This window comes from Egretta garzetta, unplaced genomic scaffold (genome assembly GCF_000687185.1).
Source record: "Egretta garzetta isolate BGI_Z169 unplaced genomic scaffold, ASM68718v1 scaffold16, whole genome shotgun sequence".
In the NCBI taxonomy this organism is placed as follows: domain Eukaryota; kingdom Metazoa; phylum Chordata; class Aves; order Pelecaniformes; family Ardeidae; genus Egretta; species Egretta garzetta.
Window position 1 is genome coordinate 1,200,921 of NW_009260022.1, and position 17,756 is coordinate 1,218,676.

Consider the following 17,756-nt stretch of genomic DNA (forward strand, 5'->3'; position numbering starts at 1 on the left):
TGCAGATTCTGCCATTAGAGATAATGCATAATTTGTGCATATATATACCTGATGGCGAACCTATACCTGCACAAATTCTGGTTGTTAAAGTGAAGTTGTAGGGTTGCTTCCGTTTCCACTGCTGCATTTTGGACTTCCCACTCACCCATCCCCTGACGCATAATAGCCTTTTTAAAAGATTAAGAAAAACTCTTCCTGATCATTCCTCAGTCCTCGGAACAGAGGTGTCAGAACAAAATTCTCCACCCCCCCTAACCTTGATCTTAGTGTATGTTTTATCCTACCCCTTCATGACAATGACACCAACATTAAAAGAGAACAAAAAAGGAGCAGTAGCAGCAAGAACGTTGAAGAACTTAATGATATAAAGATTGTTAAAAGAGAAAAAACAGACCACTTTTTTTCCCCCCAGGAAATATGACAATTATTTCAGCAGGCTCAAGACGTTAACTTCATTTTATAATGTTAAAGGTGATGACAAAGTACACATCTTCAACAATGATAACAATACATACATACATATATATATATATAAAGTACTTACATTTTTGTAAAGCAAGATTTACTCCTAAACCAGTAAATTCTGTGTTAACTTTGTTCCTCCTCCCAATGCAAATTTGCGAAAACAGGTAAATGCCACACTTTTGTCTTTGTACAGGAACAATAAGTCAGTCTTGAGGCCTAGAATAACCCGTATTATTTATATAATTTTTTTTATCCTTCAAGATATTCTATGTTTTGGCTGGTCACTGATGACCCCTCCTTGCCACAGCGCAAGTTGCTGAGGCTGTGAAAGCACGCAGGAGTAACCAGCCAATGACATTATAGAACAACAAGAAGGTCAAAGTTGCATTGCATATTGCTGTCCTTCCTCAGGCACTGCGCACAGCATCCAAAGGGGAAAAATTAACCCTTTACTCATGCTCCCTAATCATATTTCTTATTACTCAAGTAAAATAGAGCAGGATGTCCCGCTAAGCCAGAGCAAGTAAAGTAGGATAAAATTCTCAAGAAAAGGAGGTTATAATTAAGGGTATTGCTTGCCCCCTTATTCTGCCTTTTGTGTCAAAAAAACAAAACAAAAAAAAAAAAAAAACCCACCAGAAAAAAAACCCCAAAAGTTGCTAGTGAGGAGGACATGGAAGTGTCTTTTGTTATCCAAAGAAATGAACTATAGTTTTCATCCCACTAGGGGTTTCCACAGTAAATGGAGCTTTTCTTTCTTTCAGCCTTATTTTAACAGTTCTCAGACTGACAAGCTGTTATAAGCTTCAAGTTACCTTCTATTGGAACCGCACCAAGGAAAAAAGTCCTATCTTTGTCCCTCAAGACAAAAAGAATTAATTTTAACGTAAAAGGGAAAAAAAAAGATGCAAGGAAAACATCAAATACTGATTTTTTACATGCATAGCAAGAGCTTATAAAAATGCAGTGCTTAGTGTATTTTCATATTCACACATGCATATAGATATATATAAATAAATTGTGTATCATATATGCATATATTTGTGTATAATTCATAGGTTCAAATGAAGTGATTGCTGTGCTTTTCTACTTAAATTCCAGGCATCTGATATTACTTTCTTAAGTTAATGAGCCTGCACCTTATCTTACTGCACATATTGTATATGTTTTTCAAGCTGCTAGCTGTGCATCAGAGCTGCCTCATGATGTTCATGTTTGCTTGTAGGCAAAAAAATTGAACGATTATTTCTTAAAAAACCTGAAACTTACAAAGTAATGAAAGAAAACCCCCTTATTTTCTGGTATCTTTCCTACTTATTCTATTTTCATTTTGCATTTTTTTTTAATAAAATAAAAATAGCCAGAATTAGCTATGCTTTCACTGGATGAGGGAAAAAAAAATTAGATTTACAGATTCACAGGCCTGATGCAAAGATTCCTTCCCCCATGATATAAGCAAAACTGATTCAAGCCAGGTAGCTGCTAGCTGGTAGGGCACTACCACCAAGGAAATAATTCCATCTGAGAGCTCCACAGATGAATGGAGAAGCCAACCAAGGACAGTGGGAGCCAGAAAAGGAGGACTGAAGAGGCGTAAAATCCCCCCCAGAGAAATGTCTTTTGTCAATTTTCCTTAAGCTTAGCTCTTTCGTATTTTTTCTGACTGCAAAGATCAGCACTATATATATTTTATTTTTTTTTTCCAGTTACAACAGTATCAGGAAGAAAGCACAAAAGCAGCTATTTGCATAGCTTTAAGACGACACCACTCTTGTTACTGTTAACAGGATTTACACATTCAGAGTCTTTCCCACCCAGCTAAATGGAAACTTTTGGTTCGTTTCATATTTGAGTCAACAGGAGCTCTCCATTTCCATCCAGATTTCTATTTGAGAAAGAGAATTCAATAATCACTTCCACTTCTCAAAATTTGACTTGCCTGGGGAGTAACATATTTCACTTTTGATAGAAAAATAAAATAGCACAAGTGTTCCATTATTATAAATTGTCATGGCACAGGATGAGAAAGCAGAGTTTATGTACAGACTATGCCTTTTAGTAATAGTTTTATATGTGAATTGTTTATTCAAATTTGGATAGGTTAAACACAAAATTGAAAGAATTCACCAAGCACTTGTAGAGGATATTAGTAGTATGGTCAAATGCTCTGAAACAGAAAAAGCAATAAATTTTTTGAGCCATCTTAAAAAAAAACCCAAAAAAACAAACAACCCCAAAAAACCCTAGAGCTAGTTAGTATTTATAATAAATAAATAAAATCACCCCTATATGCCAGTTACTCATCTGGAAAAATGCTACCACTGCTCCAACTGCAGAAAAGGCTATACATTAGGCATTTTGCTTTAGTTGTATTGGAGGGGGGGAAAAAAAAAAAAAGATTCATTAGAAATAAAGGCAAGAGGCTAATTAGGTAAAGAAAAAATGCACTTGCCCTTTGCACCCTAACTTTGTTTCCTACTCATATATCCGCCATTGATTTCCAGTAAGGAGAAAGTTGAGAACTCTGGTCTTTTTTTGTTTTCATTGCTCTGAACATACTAACTAAGGATCACAAGACCCACCACTGCCTTTACCGTTTGGATTAGGCCATAAATGCAGCATTTAGATTCTCATAGCTTTAGCTATGATATGCAGAACGAGAAAGAGATAATGGGATACACTTGCTTTTGCATTAAGTCCCCCTTGGTGCCTGCAATTTCATGAGTAAGCTGATTGTCCTTTATGTATTACAATTCTTAGAGAAAAGCAGAAAATATATATTAATTATGCTAGCACCTATTGGATAAGCTTTTCTGAATGAGCATCCACACTCCCTGCTGAGGGATGCAATCTAGACAGATTAGAGAGAGGCAGTAATCAGCATAGGTTGGCCCAGTTCCAGAGCTAGGTGACATGGCCAAAACACAATAAAACAAAACTACCAAGTTAGCCTCACAGAATTTTAGCAACATTAGAGAGTCTTCAGCAGAGGTGCACTGACACTAAGTGGAGGTGATTGCATTTTAATTTCTTTCTTTAATCAAATGTACCTAAATTCATCATCCCTGAATAGCAAAACATATCAATAGCCAACTAGAAGATCATGCACAAAAGACAAAAGATCACACTCCTCAAAGCCTGAGAGGCTTTATGCATACTCGTGCCACATTCTTCAATCTTCAAAGGAGGTCATTCATATAAATTCAGTAAAGACAGTAATGTGTGAATCTGATGCTACCCTGACCCCTCTTCCACCTTCGAAAGCAACTCTAAAAGCTTAAACAGTAAAATTCAAGCAAAAAGGCACCTCCACTGCTGCCAAGCAGATAGATAGCCTATGCCTGAACTCAATTTACAAAACAGAGACATCACTGTATGTTAGCCACTTTAATAGATTCAAGTTTATTTTCAGAATATACACCTACCTTCAGCAAACTGCAAAGCACAAACAGAATAAAAATGCTGACAAAGACAGCGACCTATAAGTAAAACAGACAACTGAAAGAACAAAATTAACAAATCATAATAATTATTTTATTTTCATAAGAAATGGGGGGGGGGTGTCCTTTATAATTTTCCATGGCAGGAACAACAATAATGCTTGTAAATCTACTAATCCAGAAGTCAAAAGATATATTGGACCTGTTCGTGCACAATATATTGCAGAAACCTGTCAGGAACTCTGATATAGTCACCCTCAGGTCTAATCCCATTATACTGGATGAAACACTACAAGCTTTCATACAAGACTAACCCTACCCAAGAAACATCAAGAAAAGCCTATAGTACCGTAGGTGTCTGGCTTTAAGCACTGCTAGAACAGTAACAAGCTGCAAGCAATCTGTGAATCTAGAAATGGCTGTAAATAGGATTGCTTTCAGTTTATGAGCTGGAAAGCCTGTTTCATAGAGCAGTTCACAGTGACTGACAGTTAAAATGTTGGGTCATCCAGTAACGCTTGTGCTATAAGCCAAGAGCCATGGGTCCGTGAAGACTCACAAAACTAAAACACACCAAAAAAATCCCCCAACCCAAACTAAAAAATATTCATCTAATGTAGTCACCTTTAGAGAAGGTGAGCAAGAGTTGGGGAAGTAGTTCTAAGCCATAAGCATCACTAGAAGGGAGCATACAACAGAAGTAAGGAAAATGTTTCTGACTGGTTACTAAAACTGTGGAAAGAGTAGCAATGATTGCTTGTTGGTACTAAACAACCCACTCTTCCCCTCAAAACATTTCAAAAGTCTCAGGCTGCTATTTTTGCCACTTTGTTGGAATTGATTTGTCTTCTTTTTCATTGGAATTAATTGCAAGTTAAATTCAACATAGAGAAACTTTTCAAAGAAAATCTTTTTGGTCCTTCTCTGTGCCATAGAGGAATTTGTTCAACATATTCTTATTCTAGAGTGCTTAATTTTGAAGGTAGTCACTTAATATTCTTTGCAATCATTTCATGAGTGGAACAATGCAATGACCTCCTTAAGAATAAAGAGGGGAATTTAGAGACATCATTTCTACTCTCCCTACTGAATGAAACAAGCAAGGTGGAAAAGGATAGAACGAGTCGCATTTCCTTCCATTCACTCAACAGATCAAATGCAGAGATGAAAACACAAAAAGATATTAAGACTAAGCTTGAAAGAGTTATTGATGAAAATATCTCCAGAAAATGGGAAGGAAGGAAGTGATCTACATTATAGTAAATAGATGCTAGTAACAAACTTGATTAGGAATACTTTTATCAGTGCTATGTATAACTATACTGGAACAAGATAGAATAAAAAATGAAATACTAAAAAGGACAAAAGATCTATATAAGGCTTAATTATTTTAATTCCTGTTATATTCAAGTCCTCCAAAGAAACTCAAGGAAGAATGACTCTGAATTGAGTTTGTATTCTCTTACTTAAAGTTGATTACCAGTTTGGTATTGGTTCATCATGTTTTTAAGATTACTTAATACACACGTAAATTTTAAAGGACAACATCCACAAGAAGCCTGCATATTCTTCAAGGAGGATATGAACCCCTATACAAAAGTCTGGTAAAAGCTCTCTCTCCCATTTTGGTCCACCAAGTCAGTCATAAATGAAGAACAAATTTCATGCAGACTTGCTGCACAGATACAAATTTCCCCTATAGAATCTATGTCTATCTAACATTTAGCTGAACATCATATCTTTTTAGTTTTTCTTATTTCCACAAATTAGAAGAAATTGCTTTAAAAAAAACTAGGAAGAGGCAGAAAAAGATATCAGTAAGAGAATTCCAGCCTAAATACACTGAAATCTTAGAAATCAAGTTCAACTAAATTAGAATAAGCTCTAAGGCATGAGAGGTGAAACAGTTTATTCTACTAAATCCAGGATGACAGAAAAAGAATCACAAGGATAGACAAGATGAGTAGAATAATTTTTCTGTTGGAGCACAGCACAGATAAAATGATTTCTTTAAAGGACTTTTTTTTAACATTGGAAGTTTTTTAGGAGTGCTGGTTTTGCTTGGAAATCCATCCTTTCCTCTAGATTAATCAAGCTTCTCTAAATTAAGCCTTCAATGTACTAATATATTGGGAAAAAAAGGCTTTTGATGTTGCCTATCAGTAAGAACACAAGATAAGCCACAAGATCTCCTGTCTGTACCAAGTCCTCTCCTGTTTCTTTAGATTGACAAGCTGTTTTCTTTACTTGTAAGATGAGCATCCAAATCCTTGGAGCACAATACCTCAAGAATGCAAAATATATAAATTTTGGAATTTGACTGGGAACATGTCTTCAGGAAAGAAGACTAAAGCTGTCACCTTTACATAGGATTCACTCGTGCTCTTACAGGCCAAAGGCAAAAGGAGACTGGTTTAGAATAAGTCCTTTGTTGCTACACAGTATCACTGGAATTTTGAAAGTGAAGAAAAACAGTCTCTCTTGTTCCTAATCTCTACCTAAATCAGGAATTTTTAGGAAAAACTGAAGAACCTCCTTCCCAAAATCAAATTTCACTATCTCTTTAAGAACGTATACTATACAATTTAGCTGGTTCACAAAGTACTGTTAGGGTTATTTATTATCTAAATAACTGCAAATTATTTACATTTTAACACTGATGTAGTTATGTATTAAGGAAATAGCATTGCACTGCATTCAATATCCTAAAGAGCCTGAGGGAAAAATTGGGCGACTAAAAGAAAGTTTTCTTGTAATGTAAACCAACAGGAAAGCCAGCTACATGCAACTCAAAAGCAGTACTTGCACTGGACTTCTGCAAAAATGGAAAAATTGTGCATCCCTCAAAAAAAAAAAAAAGGAAAGTTCACAGCAGTCTCTATATCTCTATTCCTTATAATGCAGTTAATAGTACACTGTAAGTGCTTAGCAATATATATGTTTACCAAATCCAGATCTTTACAGAAACTCTACAAAAACTATTTTTTAAACAGAGACGTCCTAAATAAAAGTGAACATCTTGTGAAAGTCAACACTTCAAAATTTTCAATTGGTTTGACTGAATTGCATCCAAATACCTGTAGACAGGCATATGTACACCCAGGTATTCTATATGTAGGAATTAAGGCCTGACAGGCATATGCACAGCCAGGTATTCTATATGAGGAACTAAGGCCTAGGACTCCATCTTTCAAAATGTAGACTACTATATTTGTGTGGTGTGTGGCACATTACTGAAATCCAAGAGAAATATTTTAAATAACACTTCAAATACTCTTTCACTGATTATTTGGAGATGAAATTATTGCTTACAGAAGGAGTTGCTCAATCCTTCCTGAAACCTTCCTGAAAGGAAGAGGGGATGCAAAAAAAAGTAGAAGTTTTTTCTTTCTTTCATGAAATTTCCTCATTTTGTCTTTATCCTAATATTTCTAGTAATGGATCACATCAGCAGTCCAGTACTATTTCTACAGTACGAGTGAACGAGCATCGTTTTCTGCTCTTGACAAGCTCCCCCTTAAATGTGCCTCTTAGATGTGATGCCCTATGTCACCGTCTAGCTCTGTGCAGCCTCTGTTTCCATGGCTGCTTTTAAAGGTTTTAAAACCTCCTTTCACCTGGAAATGTAAATTGGGAAACTCCATCAGGAGGATTGCCTAGTAAGTGTTTTTAATCAAAAACTAAATTTTAAGGGATACATTTATAGCAAGCTTCCCTTAATACAACCCACAAAAGTTGCAAGCACATCAGTTTTGCACACATAAAAACTGCATCTGTGTGAATAAACAGGGCAATTTGCAAACGTTAACTTGACCAGTCATCTGGTTTGTGTGTACAAATGCAGATTTGCTGTGTGTGTAATGCCTGAGCTAGCAAATTTCCACACAAAAGTATAGAAACATCAGTAATTCTGCAGTCAGATTAAGTAAAATAAATAAATAAATAAATAAATAAATTCAAAAACAGCCTTTAGCATTAAAGAACAAAAAAATTCCCACAAAAAATGGCATAAAGTTCAATAAGATTTATCAGTTCAACAATATCCTGTTGTGGACACCTATCTTCCAGAACTGTCAGAAATTAGGATCTTAAGCAAGGCTTGAAACAAACACATTCAAGAGTAGAAAAAATGTGAAAATAAATAATGCTGCACAAGATTGTCTATCCTGTTTGGCTGAAAAACATAATTGAACTCTAGTATGTTTAATAGATAATCAGTTTGTAGTGCAGAGTGTAGCATAAATTTACAGACTATGGTATGAAACCAACCCTGAAATTGTTATGCCTATGGAATACCAAAGTAGAAGAAAATCTGAATTTGTTTCCAGCTCTGAGCTGAAGCAAAGAGGACTTATGATCCAGAAGTGGTATTTTGTGAGTGGTTTTCTAGAGAGCTTTTAGAGGGCTGGTATAGACCTGAAAGGCCCTGTATGGCTTGTGAAACAGTTACATCCTGAGGATCCCAAGCTTAAGCAGCCACACTAATTACACCTGTAAAAACAGAGTACTGGAGAGGCAGCTTATCACACACAGTGCCTTCAAGTACCTGCTCTCCAGCCTGAGCTCCTTTCAACACCTAAACCAAACTGACAGGGCTAGATCACTACCGCGGTGCTCATCCTTTAGTAGTAAAGGATGCTGATGCATAAACAGGTACCCAGGGAGAAAAAAAAACAACCCAAAACCAAACCAACAACAAAACCCCCAAAAGCCAAACAAAAAACCCAAAACATCACAGATAAGAGTGAGGTACAATCCTGTAATATTTCAAGTCTCTGAACCCTGGGCCTACACCAAAATGGGTCATGTTCTGACCCTAATTGTCACAGTGATAAGCTGCTTGGGCAATAGCAGCAGTCTGAGTTTGTCCTGAGTCATACAGCATCACAGTTAGAGGGATTGGTCCTTGAGGAGGGCTGCAGCTTAAAGAGCTGATGGAGCTTTTCATGCACTCACTGAGCATCAACTGTTCAAACATCCTCCAAGGATGCACTCCTGAGTCTCGTGGCATTTGGCCAAAAGCAGCAGGGTTCTCAATCAGCAGCAACGAGAGAGGGTAAACTTTTTTCCAACACAGGCACTGATGTCAAAAACCAGCCAGTCCTCTAGGATAAGACAGATAATTTTGGTGGCATATGTCTCAGATAATTCTGATCTTTCAAACACTGGCTAAAGTTATGGGGCAATATCTGTGGAAATCTAACCTCTCAAGGACACATGCATAGGGAAACAGATGGCTTGCAACAGACTGTTTAATCCCAAATCAAATAACGGAATCAGCACTTCAGAACGACTGCTTATATAGACACTTCTGTTACAGTGTGGCCTACAGACAGGCAGCTTATGCAACAAGACCCTCAGGAAAGCTTATACTATATATTAACAAAATATAGAAGTTCAACATTTTAAAAAGCAACTTTCTAAAAGTATGCTATAGTTATAAACAAATAATCTAGTATTTTCTGGGGCAAGTTACTTCATTTTGTATATTAACTTTTGTTAATATAAATAATATTTTAAAATATGTAAGAAATAAGCATTTTACTTATTCCCACTTCCTCCATAAAGGACCATTAAGCCTCAAAACTTGTCATTTTTATCATCTTCTGAAAACAGTAAAAATCAGCTGATGGGAAGTGATCAAAGAACAAACAAAAAAACCCAGGTTTTCTTAACTTTTAAAAGGATTTCATGTCACAACATGGCACACTAGGAAGTTCAGAAAGCACAGAGCATAAGAATAGCTCAAGAAGCTCTATACCCTCAAGAACATCCTTTTGAGAGCAACAACAGCTTCAGTTCCATGTGAAACTCAATCTCTGACATTGACTTAACATAATCTTAGAAACACACCAAGAGAATTAGCTGCTTGCTAACATGAATATTGGAGGGGAAAAAAGGGTTCATTTTACATCATAGTATTTAATATTCATATTGAAATGTTTTAAAATATTTTGTTTATTTGACTATGAAACCCAGGTCACCTGCCTGCTGTATAACTGCTCACCAGTGAAGCCAACTCACCCTGGGAGGTGCAAGTACCTCTTCAGCAGCACATGATCACACCAGGCTCTGTACCTGCCTTTACCCAATGTACCTTCAGTTCTAAGTCCTCACCGCGATGAGGAGGGTCACATACTTCAAATATTACTGCTCCTACCACAACCTGAATCTTCTAAAACACAAAGACAGACTGTTGCCTAGTAGAAAACCTGAGAAACAAAAACAATTTTAGAAGCTGACCTATAGAACCAACAACTGTGTTATGTTGCTGTTGAATTTCAACTTGTTTGCTGTTGAGCACAATGAAGGAATGGATCTTATCCCCAGAATGCCGTACCTTCAATATAAGGGGCAGGGAGCTGCTTTGTTTATCTCATTATCAGGCCCATAATTTATTGTGTTAAGATTCGGTGAAGGCCCAAGGTGTGTGATCCATGTCTGGGATGACCTTCTCAGTCAACAGAAAGATGTAATCTAAATATCTTATAAACAGTTCAGTACACAATGAATCCTGTGATTGGCAGAGACCAAGCAAACTGAATCCCACATCCTTCTAAGTAGAAGACAGCTTCTAAAAACTGAACTGATTCATCCAGCTGCAGTGATTCCATGATGGCAACAAACTATTGTAGCATACCATGCATAAAACAGACATCCTTTCACAAATCTTAGAGATTGTATCATTACTGGCAAGAAGGTGGTCTTATTCCTGAATTGTGGAAACGTTTTATTGATCTAAAACTCCCCTTTTAAGGGTTACATTTTCTTATTCCAGTTCCTTCCTGAAAACTATTTCATGGTGTTACTGAGTCATCTCAAAAGCAGGAACACTTCAGCAGTGAACAAGTCATATATAAATAATGTAGATCAATAATTTTCAACATGTGGTCTGTAGACTCTTTGGGTTCACACAACCTTGCTATGAAAAGGAAGCCTACTGCAGTAAGTTAACCTTTGCTGCACAGAGATACATGCCTCTGCTGAAAAGTGCTTGGGGATCCACAAATCAAAAAGGTTATAAGCCACTGATGTAAGTAATCTGTAAGCAGTTTTCATGCTTTGTAGATTATAAATGCCATTTCCATTTACTATTTAAACAAAATGTAGAGATTTAGGGCCTCACTGATTTATACAATGGAAATATTGAAAATTCAGAATATGATTGTACCAAACTGTCAGCTTATGAAACATCAAGTGATTTAGCCAAATAATGTTTTGGTGGCGTAAAAACCTACAATTTTGCACCTGTTCTAGTTTTGCACAGCCCTTCATAGCTTAGCTCCCTCAATGCATTAGCTTTTCAGTCTTGTTAGTGACAAACAAAAGCAGCAGAGCAAAAAAGATATTTTAGTACAGCTAGGAAAAAGAGATTATCTTTGAAGAAATCAGTAGAATTAAACTCTAACAAAAAGCATACGGAATCAGTCAGCTTGTTAAATATAGACAACACTGACAAATAAACAGTCTATATTATTTGAAGGGCTTATGGGTTTCCTCCCCCCCAGTACTATTGAAACGATGTCCTTATCTCAAGTACTTTTCACATATCAGAGAAGTGGTAAATTTCACAAAGCCTGCACTAATGTTTTGCATTTCCATTCCAAGTGAAATGCACTTCAGTAAGTAAACATGAGTATACAATAAAACTGTTGCTAGAGACAATAGAAAAAAAACCCCAAACTTGTTTCAAAATACATTAATAAGTAAATAATTCTAAAAGCATTGGATAATATGCGAAACACTGAAGAGCCGAGTCACTCAAAGCTGAAAATAGGGTTAGTACAATTTTTAGTACTCAGGCTTGGGTTTGGGGTCCCCCCCCTCCAAATCTTCATTGTGCTTGACAAATATAAACCAATATTACAATATTTTATAATTCTGTAGACACTTAAGTGCATCAGTTGGGAATAATCACATCCCTCTTAAGGACTGTGAGAATACCAAACAGCATGCACATATTCTTTTTCACATGTTTCACACAGTTGGGGTGCGTAGGGTGGGGGGGACAGGGAGGTGACTTGCTTAAGAAATGTTGTGCATGATTTTGCAAGCCCTGAAATTCATAGTGGGTTGGGATTGAGCACCTCAGGATTTCTATTCTCAGAACTTATTAGAAATTCATAGGCAAAGTAACTTCTCCTCTCTTACTGGAGTACAGCACAGGGGGTCACCATCAAGAACCACGGCCTCTGTATTCTAGTCACTAATTTAAAAATATGTCATGACTTCGCAAGTGGTGTATGCACATGCCTAACTTCACATGCTACCAGATAGTCTCACTGGATTCAGCAAGGCCATCTACAGTAAGTTAAAAGCAAGCAAGTTTTTAAGGCTTGGTGCTGTAAAGACCTGCATATTCTCTAAGATGATGCAAATGAAGAAATAAACAAGGTGAAGTGTTAACTCACTCATTAGAATCTTAATTTATCCCCTAACCTATTTCTACCCTTTCTTCACCAAACTTACCTTACGCAATGAATATTTTTAAGTGAAATGAGTTGAAGAGCTCTGCATAATCTTTCCATATCAATGTACTTCATGTGAATCTTCTGATATAGCAATTGTTTTACATAAAGCTTACAAAAATTGGAAGGGGATTTGTGACAGTGGAAGAGGAACTTCTGATGGCAGAATGTCTCATGAGAGACAAAGAACAACATAGGCTGGTTCAATGTTGGTGTGTTGTTTTCTGGAGCAAGCATTTAGATCCTGGGTCTCATTTCTAATCCATCCTTCTGAATGGGATTGTTATTCTTGACCTTTTCACTGTAGAATTCCTGATAAATTATATGTGGTGAGTAGGCAGGAAAGAAGAGCCTTTAGAGTAAGATTAATCTTAAACATATATAAAAAAAAACCCAACAAAAACAAACCAAGGAGATGACAAATACAGTCACAGAACACCAACTCGTGGTGTTCTCTCAAATAGTCATGTTCTGCACCACACTTCTGCACGCTGCCCCAGCTACTGCTTCTGAGACTCCACCATATTCAGCCCTTGGCAAAACAATACATTACAATGGTCTACCTTCGTATCTCAGTAGCAAGGTCCGCAACTATAAAAATCCTGGTTAATCAAAGATAATAAAAATAAGATGTAATATATATCCTGGGGTAGGCAGAAGTTGAGCAAGACACCTGTGTTTCACACTGTCTTAAAAACCAGTGGTCAGATGTCCTCAGTCAAAGCAGAGGTCAGTCTTCCAGCAAGTTCGACTTTTTTCATCTTGTCTCAAATTTTTCATTTCTTCTATCTCCATCATTTAAATTTTGAGACGGTTGTTTTTCATTACCTATTTCTTCCAGACAATCTACATTTTGACAGACTAACTTATTGAGTGTAATCACTTATGTTTATCAAGCAAAACCTTCTAAATACACCAGCCAATAATCTCCACTGTGGTCTGTCAGTCAGATTTAGTCTCAAAAATCACTTTAATCAGATTTTTCCGTTTCTCTTCAGTGCTCCCATCAAATTACATTTGAATGGGCTCTGTAGGTCACATGGACTAAGTTGAGCCATATGTGAGAAGCAAGAAAAAGACGGGTAATTTGTCTAATATCACTCTTCCAGCTAAAGAAGGGGTACATTTGAAAATGGTCCAGCAATATACAACTGTTGAAAACATCTTTATTCTATAAAAAGCTTAAAAATGTTTGCAAATAACAACAACAAAATGCTAATAGTTACCCTTATTTTACCAAATCAATGAGTCTCAGCAACCTATGCTAATTATAAATGCATTCAAATTATAGCTTGTCCCCTTGTTTGTTAGAGCAGAGTAACTAGGGGAAATTACTCAAGGAACATTTAAGACAAAAACCTATGAACTAAGATACTTTATCCAAGATTTCTCATCCTACAAATACTTCTGTAATGTTCAATAAGAATCTATTTCATACAAAAGTTCCCTTCAAACTTTTTCTTACGTATAACTGAACTTTGGTTCTATTAAAAGATAGTTGGCAAAATAGTCTATGGCCATACCAGCATAATTTCTATCTATCAGCCTATTCTAGATTGCTTCAATACGTTTTCTTTCTGCATCAACAAAACTGACTGCTGTGTACTCTCCTCGGGTACCTGAAACCATGGGTGCTGTAGACTTTCAGCTTCCTCAGAAATTACATTTTCATTTTTCAGCCCCTGTCATAGTAATATTTTTCTGTTTGCTTTTTGCTGTAAACAGGTGGTTTTCACTTTTTTTTTTTAAACTGCCAAAAATAATCATGACAGTTTTATCATAAAGATCTGGTTACTAGAGTGTCTTAAAATAGAAGGATAAAAAATATTTTTTGGCTCTCTATCCTTTTAAATAGCAATGTATTTGGTGGGGCAGAAAGATAATAGTAATAACACAGGAATGCTTGGCATTCAGGTTGCTTGTTTTTCTAAAACTGTTTACTTAATGCTTCTCCCCCACCCCTTGGGTATAGTTCTTGCCAAGACATATAGATTTATATTCACTCTATTTTCCAGTGCAACTTTTGGAAAGCTACAGTATGCATGCACTAAGAGCAACTTCTAAGCTGCAGGCAGAATAAAACAAATCCAAAAAGTAAATGTACCTTTGCAGAAAATTGTTGAGTGGGTTTAAGTTACAACAATAAACAATAAATAATAAAGTCTTTCTGAAAGCTAGAGAAGCACATGTATCCTCTTCATTGATTTTATCACTTCATCACACACAACAAATCTGTGTCAACATGAGTGGCAAGTCTCTGAGGTAAAAAAAATGTACAAGTCAAGGCCATAAAAGCAGACCACATGCTTAGGAATTTGTCTATTGTAACCATAATGAGGTGGCCTGCTGTCTCTAAGGAGACAATTCATGATACAGCATATGCCCAGAGAGAAGTGAAAGACTATTTTATGAATCCGACACAGTCATCTGTAAGTCAATGAAGATTCAATTTCTTAAAGAGACAGAGAGGAAGAAAGCATTCATGTGAAGAGCAGTCACGAATAACCTGTTTATATGTAACTAGATATTGCCCTGCAACAATACTATAACCTACTGGAATCAGCACAGCTACTCATGTAAGTAAAGATTAATCATGTAGTCCTTCAAGAGGAGGCCTTTGATGCATAACATCATCTACCCTTATTTACATAAATAGCATTTTTCAGCACTCTATTAATCTTGACAGTACTTCAGAGGGGTTGCCAGTATTAAAACCCATTTTCTGGAACATACTGAAGAATAAAGAGGCAAAGCAATTTCTTCATGTTTATACTGTGCCTTACTACTCTCCCACAATACAAAACTCACTTTGGGTGACCAAGCTACACTATGACCACTGTGCAAAGCATATAGCATTAAAATGCAAAAGGAAGCTGCAGCCTCAAACCCACTGAAAATTAGGATATCTGTGACTGCTGCCAGAAGTATTATTTACAGAAGTCTGTTCAGTGATGTGTAAGCTGCCCCAGTTTACCCCAATGACTGCTAGTAATGAAGAAAAAAATTCTTTACGGACAATTGCCAATCATCTAAAATGACATGTGTTTAGTGGGGCAGGAGGGGGACAGAGAACTAAATGCAGTGTTTTAACAAACCTTTTACTTTGGAAACAGGAGAAAAGGGAGGGAAGAAAAGCTGATTTTTAAAAAAAACAAACTGCAGGACAAAGAATGAAGTGTGGGGCACTTGAATGTCCTATAAAAATGGAACATGTAGTAGACCATAACAGTTTCTCGGTTTTGAATCTTCAACAGACAAAAGGGACTCTATTTTAAAAAAGACAGCCAATGCTGAAAGTTTTTTAATCATTTTTCCTACAGGAATTTATGCAGTAATGAAGCAAGTTTTGTACACGTTTGGAGATTTTGTCTCAAGCCCTGTGAACGGAATTCATGGGTATAGAGGACTCTCCCAGAAGCTTATGTAAAGTATCCAATATCTTTAGTCAGCCCCCTACTTTCTTTCTTCTCCCCAGTGGTAGTGTTACATGAAACGTTTCAGATTCTTCGGTAGTCATTCATGTACACACATTTATTCATAAACGTTATTTCCAAACACTTTCTATCATGTATGCAGTTGAGAGAAGCAATACCAATATCAGCTCAGTAGTTGATTATGGATTTATAGCCTATAAATGTGAGGACATATGGTGAGACTCCAGAATGGATATCAAATGTTCGCACAGCCCCACACAGATCATGAAGTGAAGTATAAAATAGGACACAAGTGACTTGGATACAGTCATTTAGCATCTGCTCCAGCTGTATTAATTCAGGTTAGACATCACACAGTAGCATGATACAGACACAGACAAGCAGCCGCACACATAAGACAGCTTGATTATGTCCTAGCCAAAAATGAACTATCATGCAGGAGACCCCGGTTACCAGACAGGCATTCCCACTCCATTATGCTAGTATTAAGTGGAACAAAAATGTGTCTTTTAATCCTATTGCTCCTGAATGTTATCCATAGTCCTCTATCTTTACTTCTTTACAAAAGAGCTTGAAAAGCTGTTTTCTAGGCATCATGCCTAGTGTAATGTATGCATCAACAGTAACTCAGCATACTTGCTGCTGAGATACAGTTGATCATAAAATGTAGATCAAAGCAAAGCCAAGAGGAGGTACCTTAAACCCCTGAAGATTTCTTCACTTCATCTAGACAGCAAAACTTGTCTTTGACAAGCATGACCACTTTCTTGGAAAAGGACACATTGACAACATATACAATTTAAAGAACTAGAGCCTTCACATCAGAAGCAATAATCACTCAAAACATAAGGAAAAGGGATGGAGATGCTGCTTTCTGATACAGTTTTACCTTAAGGCTCATTACAAACAAACTAGAAGCAAAGGAAAGAATTGATTACATGAAGCAAAGGTAGCAGCATCAGTACTATTCTTGGCAGAGAGTGGACAGTGATGATTAACATAATTTACATGAACTGTCTGGGGGCAAGTCTGATTTCTCTAGCTTACAAAACTGGATGGTACACAATAATGCTAAACAGAAGTGCTGGTTCTTGAGGGGTTGTGGGGAGCATTTAGTATGCTGCATGTTTGTTCACATTAGTCTCTGTAGTCCAAGCAGATGGATGTCAGTCTGTCTCTCTCTCTCACACACCCCCACATTAGCAAGGCAGAAAAAAGAATATTTTAATTTAATGCTGCAGGTTTACTCTTGCCACCTGTTTTTAGCATTACCAATTAAAGTTGATTGTTTTCATATCACAGGTAGTTAATAATTTGGTTGCTTTGGATCTACTCTCTCAAATCATCTAGACTTGGGGACTGAGACAAGCCAAAACGCATATCAATAAAATGTAGAGCAAGAATTCAGGGGACTCCAAAGCGCAGGACCAGTACTGCTAGGCTTGACTGAAAAAATTCTCTGTCTTGCAATAGCCAGCTTTCTGCTTTCCTTCCCCAGCTTATTTTCATCTCCTGTTCTTTTTTTTCACTGTTCTTCAGTTTTCTCCTTTCTGGTTCTTATTCTCTTATTTTTTGAATAGTTGTGTGTTCTCACTTTGTAGTTCCCACTCCTGTTTCTTCATCCAGCACAAGTGAAATGGTTCCATTTTTCAGCACTGAATGAGCTGATACAAAGTCAGTTCAGGGTGTTGTCACAATTTAAGGGATAAGTAATAAAGCAAATGAGAGCAGACCGGTCACGAGTGCCACTGCGTGCCAATGGGTATGCAGTAGCCCATTGTGAACATCACCATCAGCTTTAAAACCCAAAGAGCCATTATTAGTCTGAATCACAAGAACACATTTTCATTGTTGAAAGAAATGCTGTTGTCTTCACCTATTTTTGTCCATCTGTTCTCCATGTTCTTCTGATTAATACTGTCCAATCTGCAGATTGAGAAAACACTGTC